This window comes from Lactuca virosa, chromosome 1 (assembly GCF_052849685.1).
Source record: "Lactuca virosa cultivar CGN04683 chromosome 1, Lactuca_virosa_CGN04683_v6, whole genome shotgun sequence".
Classification (NCBI taxonomy): domain Eukaryota; kingdom Viridiplantae; phylum Streptophyta; class Magnoliopsida; order Asterales; family Asteraceae; genus Lactuca; species Lactuca virosa.
In genome coordinates, this window is record NC_136426.1 from 312027298 (window position 1) to 312043152 (window position 15855).

Sequence of the window (15855 nt, forward strand, 5' to 3'; positions counted from 1 at the left end):
TAACTTGCTTCTAGCACTCTTTTGGTGAGTTATTCTTGCTTCCTAGGTTGTTTCCCAATCTCCTTTGTAGTTAGATTTGCTAATTACATGCCTATATGTATCAATATATGTCATTTAGGACTTGTTTGTGTCTTGGGACTTTATTCGTGGAAATTAGCATCCTTACTCGAATCTTCAGTTGAATCACCCACATAAGGTGAGTTCATACCCCTATAATCAATCTTTTAAATGCTTTTAAGGGGGGGGGGGAGTACAAGTTGAACACAATAGTATTATGTTAATATTTACCTTTGATAACCATCACAATGAAGGATTTCTTATGCTTTTGTAAGTGATCAAATCAATTCACAAACTCTTTTAAAAGATGTTACATTGTTGTTTATAAACTCCGTTTTTAAAGTACATGCATAACTCAGTAGATAATCGAGTCTTTTCTAATAATCATGGACAGTTCAAAACAAATATACTAGTAAACTATAACAGGTATAGTTTAGGGGTTCAGTTCATACTATAACTAGAACAGGAACGAACATACTATAACAAGAACAAGATAACAATAATGTGAAATCACTACTTCATGGCATGGCAATATACTTGTTGTGTCACGTTTTGTAACCAGAGTCTTCTGGAGGGAGAGTGTGAGTCTGTGTATAGATCTATACGGATTGATCATCCTACACCTTGCTGGTAGTTACAGTGGGACATGCAGGTCTACGGGTGACAAATGTCATACCATTTCGATGTCTTTGGAACGTCGTGTTTTATACTAGTCAATCAAGCATGGTTATAACCTCATCACATTTTACCTTAATTTAACAAATTGGTTTTAAGGTAGTCAGTACTTCAGTAGTTGTTTTATACAACACTACTGTACACTTTAATTTTCCCATTACATTCATATAGTCATATTCTCACATAAAAAGTAATGCAAACTATTTTCTAGAAAAGATAGTCATAAACTTGGGAAAACATACATTCTTACAAAAGAACAAACAAAAAGAACAGTCGGGTCTTGGTACAATCAGTTAGAAGGGGGCCTATAATGCTAACCTTATGATTCCTTGGTAGATACATTAGGGACATATATTAATCGGATCCAACAGAAAGTAGGATGTATGCTTTCCGCTTCATTTCCTGTTCCTTGTTTGGTTGTGGGCTTAGAGCATATTCACACAGTCTACTCTTTATTCGATCTTAGCTATATTTATATCCTATATACACCAAGTAATCTTAGGAAGTAACATGTATGGGTCAGGTCGTAGCATACAAATTTAGTATACCGCTTTCTAGTACAAAAACATACTTTTCAGATAGAACATTAAGTAGGCTAAACTAGAAACTCATCCATAAAAGGGTTTGATACGCATTATTAAACCGGTATAACTTAAAGGACCTTTAGTGGTTAATTCTATAATACCTTAGTTTATACATCAGGGTTATATATAATTAATATCCGACAGGCAATTGGATGTGTGTTTTCCGCCTTACTTCCTGTTCCTTGTTTGGTTGTGGGCTTAGGGCAGATTCACACATTTAACTGTCCATTCGATATTAGATTATATATAGCTAGTATAAACTAAGTGATTATAAAAGGAACTATTGTGGTTACCATTTTTACTAAAGGAAATATATGATTTTCTTAAAGAATGTTTTCATCAAATATAAAGAACTATTACATTTAACTCCGTAAGTACCAAATGAATACACTAGGGTTATATAAAATGAAGATCTAAGAAACAATGGGATGTGTGCTTTCCGCTTCATTTCATGTTCCTTGTTTGGTTGTGGGCTTAGGGCAGATTCACACAATCGATTGTCTGTTTACTCTGGATTTTATATAACTCGTATCCATTTAGTACTCATAGAAGGAGTTGTAGAGTCATTTTCACTTATCATTCATCACATAAGAAAATATAGGATTTTCTGGAGGAACTGGCGAACTTTTCTAAAGAACTTACAGTTTACTTTTCATAACTAAAATACTTATGAACTCACCAGCTTAAATGCTGATCTACTCTTTCAAAATAACTTGAATTCTCAGGAAACTAGTAAATAGGTACGTGCACTGGGATTCAGAAGATGGAGTATAGTAGCTTCATGTCTTGTTTTGTTATTTACTTTTGGAGTCAATCTTTTATGAATCACATACATTGTAAACAATTTAATATTAATGGAATGGTTGTTTGTTACTTCGATTACTATGATGCATGTGTTGTGATACTGCATATGACGTCCTCGGCCCTCGAACGTTTCCGTCGTTCCGGTTTGGGGGTGTGACAGATTACTATCAGAGCATTGTTTATAGTGAACTAAGTATATCAACCTATAAAAGATATACAACTATAAATGCAATGGGGCCAAAGTGCTCTGACTAAAAGTATATTTTAAAAATATAACAATATTTTATAAAAGTATACATACATGCTTATACATATATACATACTAGAACAAGTATCACAAGAAGAACAACATAAGTATTTAAAGGTTGGACACTGCGGTCAAACCTGGACAGTTATGTAATCATAGATGCGATCAATATAGCCTGGTTAACTATATTCATTTGAGATATGACCAACATGTGTTTGGGAGTGATGTGGTGTTGCAACAGTCTTAAAACTTACCTAACTCTATTCAAGGGATTTCTATATCAGAACATAAAGTTAAAATACTATAGGAGTATTTTATGATACTATAAGACAACAACAAGTTTAAAACTACCAAGTTCATTACATTAAAATACTATAGGAGTATTTTAGGAACTATAAATAACTTATGTGAAAATTTAAAAGACCCTTCTGGTAGGTCTATAATTCCGGAGTGTATACTCCCAAGGTTTTATATAATTGAGGTTTTATAGACTTAGAATTTGTGATCTATGCTCTACTTCCTGTTCCTTGTTTGGTTATGGTTTTAGAGTGGGATCACTTATTCGAAGGTCTATTTAATCTTAAATTATATACAACTTGTATACATTACGCAATTATAGGAAGACCCAGTAAGGATCACCCCATAATGTTTCACTTAATCTCATAAATTCATTAGACAATTCCATTCTCGCACGACAAACCCAGATAGATGTAACCACTCCATCATAGCAGTCAGCAGAGGAGTCAAGGAGAAACAAAAAAGAGATTCAAGAGAAGTTTTTCCAAGGTGGGATCAACCGAAGAAACCAAAACGTTATATGCACCACACTAATAAATAATAACCTTATTTGACTTGGTGATCTAGTGAATACACTACTCACACTATGTGTTAGGATTATTTCTTTTTCGCGCAGCCAGTAACGAATATTCAATTCACAGAGATTCATTTGAGGATAGCCACTTCTGATTCATAAAGTTTATTTTATATAGACTCCCATTATGAATTGTTTCCAGAACCCTATGAAAGTCAGAACCAGATACACTCAGAACTAGGATAACTTAGTCATTCAGCTTTCGGCTTATAACCACTGCTATAGACTTATTTCCGTCTCATCTTTGTATTCTTTTTAGCAAAAGATGCCTCGCGGTACACCTGTAAGGCGCGTGGCCAATAGCACAAAAGAGAATCCACCACCACAATTCAATCATGCTGCTCTCCAAGCAGCGATAACGGCCGCAGTAACAGCTGCTATAACTCACATTCGCGCAAGTAGTACTAGTGGATCTGGTAGCGGTACCCACTTAACTAACCCCGGAGATACCTACGGACACCCATAGGAGTGTTCGTATAAGGACTTCATGAACTACAAACCCAAATCCTTTAATGGAAATGGGGGAGTCATTGCTCTGATGCGATGGTTCGAGAAAACGGATTCGGTCTTTGAAATTTGTCTGTGCCCAGAAGGGAGCAAAGTGAAATTTGATGCCTGCACCTTCTCCGACAGAGCCCTAACATGGTGGAATAGCCATGTTAAGTCACTGACCGTATCATCAGCTAACTCAATAGGCTGGGAGAACCTAAAAGAGATAATGTTGGAATAATATTGCCCAAGGGCCGAAGTTCAAAAGTTGGAACAAGAGCTATGGGAGCATACCATGGTCGGCTCAGACATAGTGACCTACACTGACAGGTTTAGCGACCTGGCAGCACTGTGCCCCAGGATGGTTACCGCGGAGAGTAAGAAGATAGAAAAGTACATCTGGGGGTTATCTACCCCGATTCAGGGGGATGCACTGTCTTCTAATCCAACAACCTTCGATAGCGCCAAACACCTGGCCCAGCGACTCATTGACCATGGAGTCCGCCATGGCGTGGTGGTCCCCGTACCCGAGCCATCAAAGGGAGGGGACAATAAACGAAAGTCGGGGAACAAGAGGAAGGAACGAACAACACAGGAACCCCCGCGGGAGCAACAAATGGTTACTGTATACGCCGCCACAACACCTGCCACCCCAGCATCTGTCATTCCATATGCTGGAACTCTCCCGAAGTGTGGTGAGTGTTACTACCACCATACCGGAATATGTCGGGAAATGCAGTGCTTGAATTACCGCATGAAGGAGCACACTGCCCGTTTCTGTAGGGCGCCGGCACAACCGATCTCCCAAATCCCTGGAGTTGAAGTAAACCAGGCATGCTATGGTTGTGGTGAGACTGGGCACTACAAGAGGGACTGCCTGATAACGAAGAACTCAGGCGCGGATGGATGAATTCTAATGATCACCGCAGGAGAAACCACCCCGGAATCACCAGCGAACAACGGTACATCTTCTAAATAAAACAATTACTTTAAAATTTTAATTTATACTTAATATAAGATTAAAATTTGGGGATATTAAAAGTAATTATAAAAACTCACTCGTCTGAACAAGTCACAACATTCATAAGAGAACTAAAGATCCGTTCAGGTAAGCTATGATGGCTTAGTATGTACATCAGGGTTGTGCATAGCTAAGATTTTGCAGGCTTAGAGTGAGTGATTCCGCCTTATTTCCTGTTCCTTGTTTGGTTGTGGATTTAGGGCAGAGTCACTCATTCGACCGTCTTATTGATCTTAACTATACATAACTTGTATATGCCAGGTGATTATATATGTACCGAGGAGGATCATAATATAAAGTATCGACACTAGTTATCAAAGCACTTTCACTGTTAGTACTTGCTCATCGCGGTACGATTTGTGGCAGTGGTAATATCAAGGAGAAAACTGAAAGCACTAGGAAGTCTACACCGAATACATTGTCGAGCACACTCGGGATACACCATCGTATTACAAACGTTTGTTTCAAATCGGCCTAACATTTGTTTCTGTAAAGAGTCCATTGTCATCATTCGTCATGGATTGGCGTGGTCCTCACCATACCAAATTCAAATGTTTTGAAAAACCCATCGCCTTAATCGACAAATCAATGAAACCCTCGTCATTCGTAACGACAACCCGACCCAGACCTCAGTATTGTCTCTTGTCTTTTAAACCCCGAAGTACTCATGCGAGGAGTACCTTACCCTCCGAAACCTTGCCATCGTATACTCAGCAGACCTTCCCGAACTACCAATCATCCAGCAGATCAAGTTCAAGCACAGAGGCTAAGGACGAATACAGCCCACCTATCACTATTAAGTGTAGACGCGAGGGTGGTATATAATTATGATTATACGGATTTAGTATGTGTGTTTCCGCACTATCTCCTGTTCCTTGTTTGGTTGTGGACCTGGGGCAGAGTCGCACATCCGACCGTCTCATTAATCTTAATTATATACGACTTGTATACACGAGGTGATGATAGATGGACCAGGTATGAATCCTATCATGAGCGTCAGGGAGAAGTTGCCCAGGTCTACGAGTGGGTATTCTGCCATTCAGATGAGCATGACCCCAGGAGTACTGTTAGGAAATCTAATTTCGGGACGAAATTCCATCTAACGGGGGGATGATGTGACAAACCGTAAGTTTCTATCTTGTAAAGTCAATTCAATCAGTCAAAAGTCAGAGTTGTTTCTATTGGCTTTATGTCGTGTTAAGGGTCTGTTTCAGAGTTTCTAAGCCTAGTACACTCAATGATTGTGTGTTAGGAAGTATTAACTTGAGTTCTATGAGTTGCAATCAAGCCGGAATCACCATCAAAATGAGTTCACGGCCGTGAACCCTCACTTGGTCGTGAACTACTCATATATATAAGAGATTGGTCTATTTTTCTTCATTTCTCAACCCTTGGCCGTGAACCCTTAAGTCTCTCTCAAGTATCATCCACAAACACTTCAATCTTTCACTCTTAAAACACCCCTTTCCTTAGATACTCCATAGAAGCTTACTAGGATCTTCAAACACTAGCAAAAACACAAAGATCTTCAAGTGTTCTTCACCTTTTTGGGCCGTGAACCACTCATCTTTGGGATGTGAACATCAAGTTGGGTCGTGAACCATCATCTTGGACCATGAACCACCCATCACTTGGGCTGTGAACCTAGTTGGGCCGTGAACACTTCATGTGTTCTTCGGCCGTGATCACACCATAGGGCCGTGAACACTCCTTCAACCTCCTAACTTGCTTCTAGCACTCTTTTGGTGAGTTATTATTGCATCCTAGGTTGTTTCCCAATTTCCTTTGTAGTTAGATTTTCTAATTACATGTCTATATGTATCAATATATGTCATTTAGGACTTGTTTGTGTCTCGGGACTTGATTCGTGGAACTTAGCATCCTTACTCGAATCTTCAGTTGAATCACCCACATAAGGTGAGTTCATACCCCTATAATCAATCTTTTAAATGCTATTAAGGGGGGGGGGGGGAATACAAGTTGAACACAAAAGTATTATGTTAATACAAGTTCATACCCCTTACATTGTTGTTTATAAAACTCTGTTTTTAAAGTACATGCATAACTCAGTAGATAATCGAGTATTTTCTACAAATCAGGGACAGTTCAAAACAAACATACTAGTAAACTATAATAGGTATAGTTTAGGGGTTCAGTTCATACTATAACTAGAACAGAAAGGAACATACTATAACAAGAACAAGATAACAATAATGTGAAATCACTACTTCATGGCATGGCAATATACTTGTTGTGTCACGTTTTGTAAGCAGAGTCTCTTGGAGGGAGACCTTGAGTGTGTGTATAAATCTATACGGGATTGACCATCCTACACCTTGCTGCTAGCTACAGTGGGACCTGCAGGTCTACGGGTGACAAATTTCATACCATTTCGATGTCTTTAGAACGTCGTGTTTTATACTAGTCAATCAAGCATGGTTATAACCTCATCTCATTTTACCTTAATTTAACAAATTGGTTTTAAGGTAGTCAGTACTTCAGTAGTTGTTTTATACAACACTACTGTACACTTTAATTTTCCCATTACATTCATATAGTGATATTCTCACATAAAAAGTAATGCAAACTATTTTCTAGAAAAGATAGTCATAAACTTGGGAAAACATACATTCTTACAAAAGAACAAGCAAACAGAACAGTCGGGTCTTGGTACAATCAGTTAGAAGGGGGCCTATAATGCTAACCTTATGATTCCTCGGTAGATACATTAGGGATATATATTAATCGGATCCGACAGACAGTAGGATGTGTGCTTTCCGCTTCATTTCTCGTTCCTTGTTTGGTTGTGGGCTTAGAGCAGATTCACACAGTCTACTCTCTATTCGATCTTAGCTATATATATATATATATATATATATATATATATATATATATATATATATATATACATATATATATATATATATATATATATATATCCTGTATACACCAAGTAATCATAGGGAATACAGGTATGGGTCAGGTCGTAGCATACAAATTCAGTATACCACTTTCTAGTACAAAAACATACTTTTCAGATAGAACATTAAGTAGGCTAAACTAGAAACTCATCCATAAAAGGGTTTGATACGCATTATTAAACCAGTATAACTTAAAGGATCTTTAGTGGTTAATACTATGATACCTTAGTTTATACATCAGGGTTATATATAATTAATATCCGACAGGCAATTGGATGTGTGTTTTCCGCCTTACTTCCTGTTCCTTGTTTGGTTGTGGGCTTAGGGCAGATTCACACATTTAACTGTCCATTCGATATTAGATTATATATAGCTAATAGAAACTATGTGATTATAAAAGGAACTATTGTGGTTACCATTTTTACTAAAGGAAATATATATATGATTTTCTTAAAGAATGTTTTCATCAAATATAAAGAACTATTACAGTTAACTCCGTAAGTACCAAATGAATACGCCAGGCTTATATAAAATGAAGATCTAAGAAACAATGGGATGTGTGCTTTCCGCTTCATTTCCTGTTCCTTGTTTGGTTGTGGGCTTAGGGCAGATTCACACAATCGATTGTCTGTTTACTATGGATTTTATATAACTCGTATCCATTTAGTACTCATAGAAGGAATTGTAGAGTCATTTTCACTTATCATTCATCACATCTAAAAATATAGGATTTTCTGGAGCAAATGGCGAACTTTTCTAAAGAACTTACAGTTTACTTTTCATAACTAAAATACTTATGAACTCGCTAGCTTAAATGCTGATCTACTCTTTCAAAATAACTTTTATTCTCAGGAAACTAGTAGACAGGTACGTGCACTGGGATTCAGAAGATGGAGTATAGTAGCTTCATGTCTTGTTTTGTTATTTACTTTTGGAGTCAATCTTTTGTGAATCACATACATTGTAAACACTTTAATATTAATGCAATGGTTGTTTGTTACTTCGATTACTACGATGCATGTGTTGTGATACTACATATGACGTCCTCCGCCCCCGAACGTTTCCGTCGTTCCGGTTTGGGGGTGTGACAAAAAGTTTCTAACTTTCACATAGATTCTTAATATCCATCTCCCATTATGGAAACATTTACATATTTCACATATGACAATGTATTATTAATAGAGATGCACAAACCCAGGATCCGATCCGATCCGGGCAAATCCGATCCGAATCCGGTCAAAATCCGATCCGAATCTGGTCAACAATCCGAATCCGATTTGAAACCGGTTTGATCCGGATTTTTTTAGGTTTTACCATATTTTTCGATGGTTTAAGAACCGGTTTTTGTAGAATCCGGTTTGTGATTCGGGGGTAAATCCGATTTCGAGTCTGAAAAGTCAAACCGGTTTGAATCCGGTCACCGGTTTAATCCGATCTGGTTTGGTCAAAACCGGTTTTGACCGAAACCGGTTTTCGGATCGGATCGGTTTTATTTCGAGGATCTGGTTTTTGTGTGCACCTCTAATTATTAATAGAATTATGTCTATTCATAATAATGTCAATATGGTCCATCTATTACTATACTTCCAACTGTCCTTAAGCAACTAATCCTTAGCGAACCTTAGATTGTCCTTAACAGTTGTTTAAGTACTTTAGTCATATCCGGTTCTGGTTCTTTTCCCTTTTAATGCCCTAGGAATTTGGAAAATTAGAACATGAAAATATTACAACATATGCAATTGATCCTATACCCGAAGCATACGGGATACGCTTCATAATGTCTTACATAAAGACGTGAGTCTTTTGCTATAATATTTTCATATATAGAATTTCCTTACGTTGAGTCATTCCAACATAACATTCATATATGTTCGTGACTAAATTTGATTAAAATCTCAATCTAAGATTTTATATTTGAAATGAAGTATGATTTCCTCTCCCTTAATTATAGCAAAAAAACTTTTAAAACTCTGCAACTTTGCGAATTGAAACTTGTGTTTTCTATAATTAACATTGCTAACTCGCCACACTTAGCGTAATAATTATGCTCCCATTAGCATAATAATCACTTTCTTATTAGCATAACACTTATGCTCCCACTAGCTTTGACATGTACCCAGAAATAAGCTGGACTTCTAGAAATCAATACTTGTTGGCTTTCTTACCAAAGTTCAGATTTCTGATACAAGATGCTTCGATAAGACTTTATCTTGGCTTCTCAAACTAATACACCTTTCCTTAGATAGCTCACATGTGTGTCTAAACAATTTTAGAACTTACAACAATAAGTCTCAAATGTTTAGACCTTTTGCCATTTCTCACAATTCGAACTATGAAGAGGGTTGCCATAATCATAATCGAATTTGAGAATGCAAATATCACAATTGCTATCTCCTTTAAATCTACTTAGTGAAAGTGTTTCCTCACAATCATTTTCATGAATTTGAGAGAAACCTTTGTCACTTAGAATTTATGGTGTATGTGTTCCTATCCATGTGAATTTGTCATAACCATAATCACAAGAGAAGGTTAGTGACAAATCCAAATTCATATGGACTTAACTTGTTCAATCTTAATTTCTTGCCATCTGGCAGCACAAGGGCCTACCATTGCTTCCAGGTTGTTGAGCAGTTCACCTATACTTGTCAATGAACTTTCACTGATCAAGGTGCTTTGCCTTATGAAAACAATTGAGAACTCATATAAATCACATGCATAGTCAACTTTCACTGGAATGGGCACAGAAACAAGAATGTTTCGACACGATAGGTTACAAAGCTCAAGTCGTGTGCTAGTGATTAATAATAGGTTTATTCTTGATTAGTTCTTAAAACCTTTTCAAGATCTTTAAGACTCCCACTGACCTCTTGACATATAAGATTCTCTTGTCAAGAAACATTGCTCGACAAATAAATATTCAAGAGTTAGTGCGATTGCTTATCAAGACAAAACACTTCCCACAATTGGTCTTAGTTGGTCTTTGTCTTAAAGACATCACAACTACCAATTTCAAATGTGCAATAGCAAGAAACATTTCTACTCCACATCCTATGAGGTGCTATAAACCTTCTTAAGATATGTCACTAAAGTCACAATCTTGGAGTATGAATCTAAGACTTGATTTTGGAACGAAGTATGACTCACCTTAATTGATTCAACCATTTCAACAATTCCCGATTCCTCTTCTTAGCTATACAAGTGCACTAAGGTGTCCTTAGAGGATCAACTGTGATATGGTTTTCATAATCATTAAGATGATCATAAAACACGGTACTAAAGTACTCTCATTTCCTTTCAGATTGGAGAAACTTTTATCTTTCTGCCTAATTTGATTCTTCTTATTCGTTCTGCTATACCTTGAAACTTTTCCAATGTTCCAGAATTACACTTAAACTTGTAAGCATAACCATATTTACTAAACTTTTAGTAATTCATGACGAATAGTCTTATCGATCTTTGTGGTGGACCTGACCAGTGCACAACAAAGTGTACTAGATCCCCTATTCCTTCACTTGACTCACATCTATATGTGAACAAGGAATTAGTCTTAATTTCCCAAAGATGAAGGTTCTCATTCATCATACAATACAAGTTGCATGATTCCGAGTTTCTGTCCAATTGAAACTTGGTGATGAGAATCTTTCCTTATTTGGTAAATTTAGACACTACCACAAACGAAAGAATCAAATCCATATTGCTAAAAATAGAAACATACAAACAACAATTTTCACAAATGCCATTGCAAGGAAATATAAAATAAGATAAAATCAAAATTTTTCTTTGTTTATAAAATGCGGAAAACTTTTCCTTACAATGCAAGTACATATGAAAACTATGTTTCTAATTATTCCTAAGCAATCTATCATAACTCCTAAGTAGCAGCTCATGATTCTGATCATCGAATCATGCGATCGAAATCCATCTCTTCGCGATCACACTCAGCTTGCTCTTTTAAGCTTTCTTTCTCTTCTTCGATCCTACAAAACATCCAAAATGGGATCTCATCACATCATGTATTAAGAATCTTCAAATAGGAACTTAATAGAGTTAGATAGTGGACTTACCTAAAGCAGAGTCAAACACTTTGACTTTACCATCCTTGTGGTCTTTCAGGTGAATACGGCAGCTTCGCATCCAATGTCCTTTCTCATGGCAGTAGAAACAAACAGATTCTTTTGGAATGGCACACAAGACAATCTCATAGTTAGTCTTTCCCTTTCCACTTTTCTGGACTTCCAATGTTTCCATTGTCAATGTCCATGGAAGTTTGGGAAACACATCTTCCAATTAAATTTGCTTTACCAGTGTGCCAAATCATTTCTGATTCAGCAACAATTAGCAAATAGGTAAGATCGATGAGGGTCACGTCGCGGTATGTCATATAGTAATCTTTAATGAACTCACTATATGACTCAGGAAGTGACTGAAGAACCAAGTCAGCAGCCAACTTCCTCGACACAACGACTCCCAACATTCCATACCTGTCAATGTGTGATTTCATCTCCAAGACATGTGCACACACAGACCATCCATCTTGGTGTTTTCTTACCAATAGGGTTTGAGTGACCTTGAACTTTTCAAGTCGACAAACATGTGGGTTAGGGAGAACTATTGGAGGAGGTGGAGGAAGTGAAGTATGATTTCTAGGAACATCACCTTCATGAGGAAATCCTTTTCCAAAAGATTTGGGAAGACCATAGTTGTCAGAACTAGACATCTACAACGGAGAAATTCAAGTTTAGTTGATTTAAGTACTTAATATAACACCCAAATGAAATATTAAGGCTTGGACCCAACACAATAATTTACATATCGGAAGAGGGATGCTGTAATCCAATTGCAAACTATTTGTTGGTAGGTAAATGACGATTTACCAATTCCACCACGAAAACGAAATTTTAAACGAATTAAGTTTTAAATGAAACTCCTAGATCGTTTGAGATTCATTGAACTTTTCCATGGCATGTTTAATCTCGATTATGCCCTTTAAGTTTGTGACTGGGATACTGGGGATCACAAACAAGGTGTGAATAACCATGCAAATTAGTTTTGTACTCTCAAAGTCATTTATCACCTAATCAATGTGCCGGTTAATCACACATGCTCCATTGATCTATGACAAACTACCAGCTACCCATTGTCACCCTTCATTAGTCCCATATTAGTGTGCCACTTAACCACACACGCTCCACTAACGACCAATAAGGTGCAATGTGTAATTTCATGGATTAGCACCAAATTCACATTTTTCCTAAAGTAACTAAGATTGGGAATTTATAAATTTTTAGTTACTTTGTATTTTCATTATACTTTTAATGAGGATTTAAGTGTCCTATCAAACCCGTTCGGCTAACGACCCTCCACTGGTCAAGAGTGCGGTGGGTAAAAGTGGATACTCATTCAATTTCCATTTTATAGGCAATTTCCATAAACACCCCTTATAGACCAGCTTCGTGAATGAGGCCTACTAACGATAAGATTGACTTTTTACTTATACATATATAATATATTAAGCTTTTAATTTTATATAGTATAAGGGTGTATTTTACACTTTTAAAATACTAGATGGTTTAATCTATTGATAAATTATACTCTTAGTTTAATTAATCTTAAACCATGTGATTATGGATTTGATAATACTCTCTTAATTAAACATTTAATTAACTTAATCAATCCATAAGAGTGTAATTGAACTATTCAAAACATCAAGGTTCCAAATATGAAAAATTCAAAATTAAAAAACTAGTTAATTAATTTTTTTAAGTTAGGAACCCAAGAGTTGCACCTTTTGAAACCTTTCAATTATTAGAGTTAATGTTTCATAAAAGAGACTTTTTAAGTTCCAAAACTTGAGGGCAAGTTTTGTAACTCTTGAAAACTTTTGGATTCCAAACTTGATGACAAGTTTTGTAACTACTTAAAGAAACTTTTTGAGTTCCAAAACTTGATGGAAAGTTTTGTAACCTCTCAAAAACCATTTAGATCAAATTTAAACTAATAATGTAATCATATATATATATATATATATATATATATATATATATATATATATATATTTATCTTTTACCAATTTGACCTAATTACAATTCATGTATATAAATCAAATAATACAAATAATTAGCTTATCATAAAATCTAGTAATTATTTTATAATTTGATAATTTATCTTTTAATTGGATGGGATAATCATTACCATATCAGAAAAATGAATTTTAACAGTTTGTGGTAATGATCCTAATCCAAAAAATGGCCAAAAAACTTGAAAATCTGCACACAGATGGTCCACCACGTCGTGGTAACTTTGACCACGTCGTGGTCATATGTCAGATTCCAAAAAACGATTTTCTTTTGCTTTGAACAATCAACCAATGCATCTATATAACAGAAAACCACCATGGCTCTGATACCACTGTTGGGTTTTATGTACTCTAACATCCCTATGGTGCACATACATCCCTAATGCTTTGGATCTAAGTTTTCTCTAGTTATACATGAAATAAAATTATCCAAAGCATGAAGCCTACAAGTAGCATACAATTTGATATTTGAAACATAAAATCAAGTTAGATGAATACCTCTACATTATAGCTTGTAGAATTTGGCCTTTCAAAAGCTTAGCACCCCAAGTGTGATGCCTCAAACATGTCACAAACACCATGAACAAGTGGAGGATAATGAGAGAAAGGTAATGAAGCACTAAAATCGGATAGGGTTCAACTAGGAATCATTAGACAAATTTTAGGTGCATTAGGGGTTACATTTATAGTATGGAATTCCTAAGGTTTCAACTTGTAAACCCTAATTCACTTCCTTGGGCCTAGAATCCAATAATCCATATGATAAGCCATTTGGAATAACTCTTAGTCCATTCTATTCAACATGGATCATTAGCCCAAACTATATGTAATACTGATTTACCTAATCAGTCCCCGCTAATTTAATTAGTCTCTTTTGATCACTAAATTAATTCCAAACTGATTCTTGATCAATACTAATTAAATAATATGATTTCTCATATATTATACTTGTAATATATTAATAAATCAGAAATAACCTCTTTCTCAAATATCCATCCTATCAGATTGTTCTGGTGAAGGCAACCCGAAATGGACCATGCTACTCTGGGGTCAAGTACATACCAATTATAGTTATGGGCTTAGACACCTAATCCAACAACATACTGTTGCGTACACGTGGGGTCTTCATGCTTTCCCTCCGGTCACAATTGAAGCTCTGGAGCTCCTCCCTACTTCTCACGTGTCCAACAGTCTTCAGTATTCGGCAAGGCAGGTCGCTCATTACTTGGTGGCCGCTGCTGAGCGTCTTTGCCATGTCAACTTTGGGCTGGCATAGTTGAATTTTGTCAAGGCTGAGCAGGATGAGTTGAGGACTAAATTATTGGTCCTTAAAGTGGAGAGGCGTAAGTTTGAGGAACATTAAGACCTCTTGGCATGCGAGAATTTGTTAGTGGAGGAGCAAATGGTTAGCTTGGATGGGTCGGTGGAGCGTCTTTCTCAACGAATTGAGGTATTGGTAGAGGAAAAAGAGGTGTTGGGGAGCCAGGTGAAGGATCATCATGAGCAGCTGGAGGTAGAGGTTGTGAAGAGGAAGACTACAGAGGAGGATGTGACGTGGCTCCTTCAAAAGTGTGTTGTTTGGGTGGTAGACAAGGTGGTGGAGAGTGTTGAGTTCTCTCTTAGGGTTAGGCGAATGAAGGTGGCATGCATGGCTACCGTTGTGGAGGGTGACAAGCAAACAGTCCATGAGCAGGTTGCTACCAAGAATTTTGCCTCCGGGGGACCAAGCTTCGTTGTGGAGCATACGCAGGCGATACATGCTACTACAAAATGTTTTATGGATACTGTTAACGTATGGTCCATTAGAATAGTCCATACATCAAGACTCGGTGTGGCAGCCTTGCCTGGCGATCTCCTAGCGCTCGCCTGCCAGTCTTGCCTAGCGTCCGCTCCTGGTGCTCTCCCGGCGACCCCATGAGGCCTTACCCAACTCCTTGCTAGATGGGCCTGAGTTGGGCCAGCCTATGGCCTGACCTTACTCTCCCTAGACCTAAATGTCCCCCATAAATAGAACATAATATCCCCTATAGTGGGGGCTTCCTTTTGACCCTTCCTGGGACCTAAAATCTAGAGCCTCCATGGCCAAGCACACACACCCAACACCAAGGTG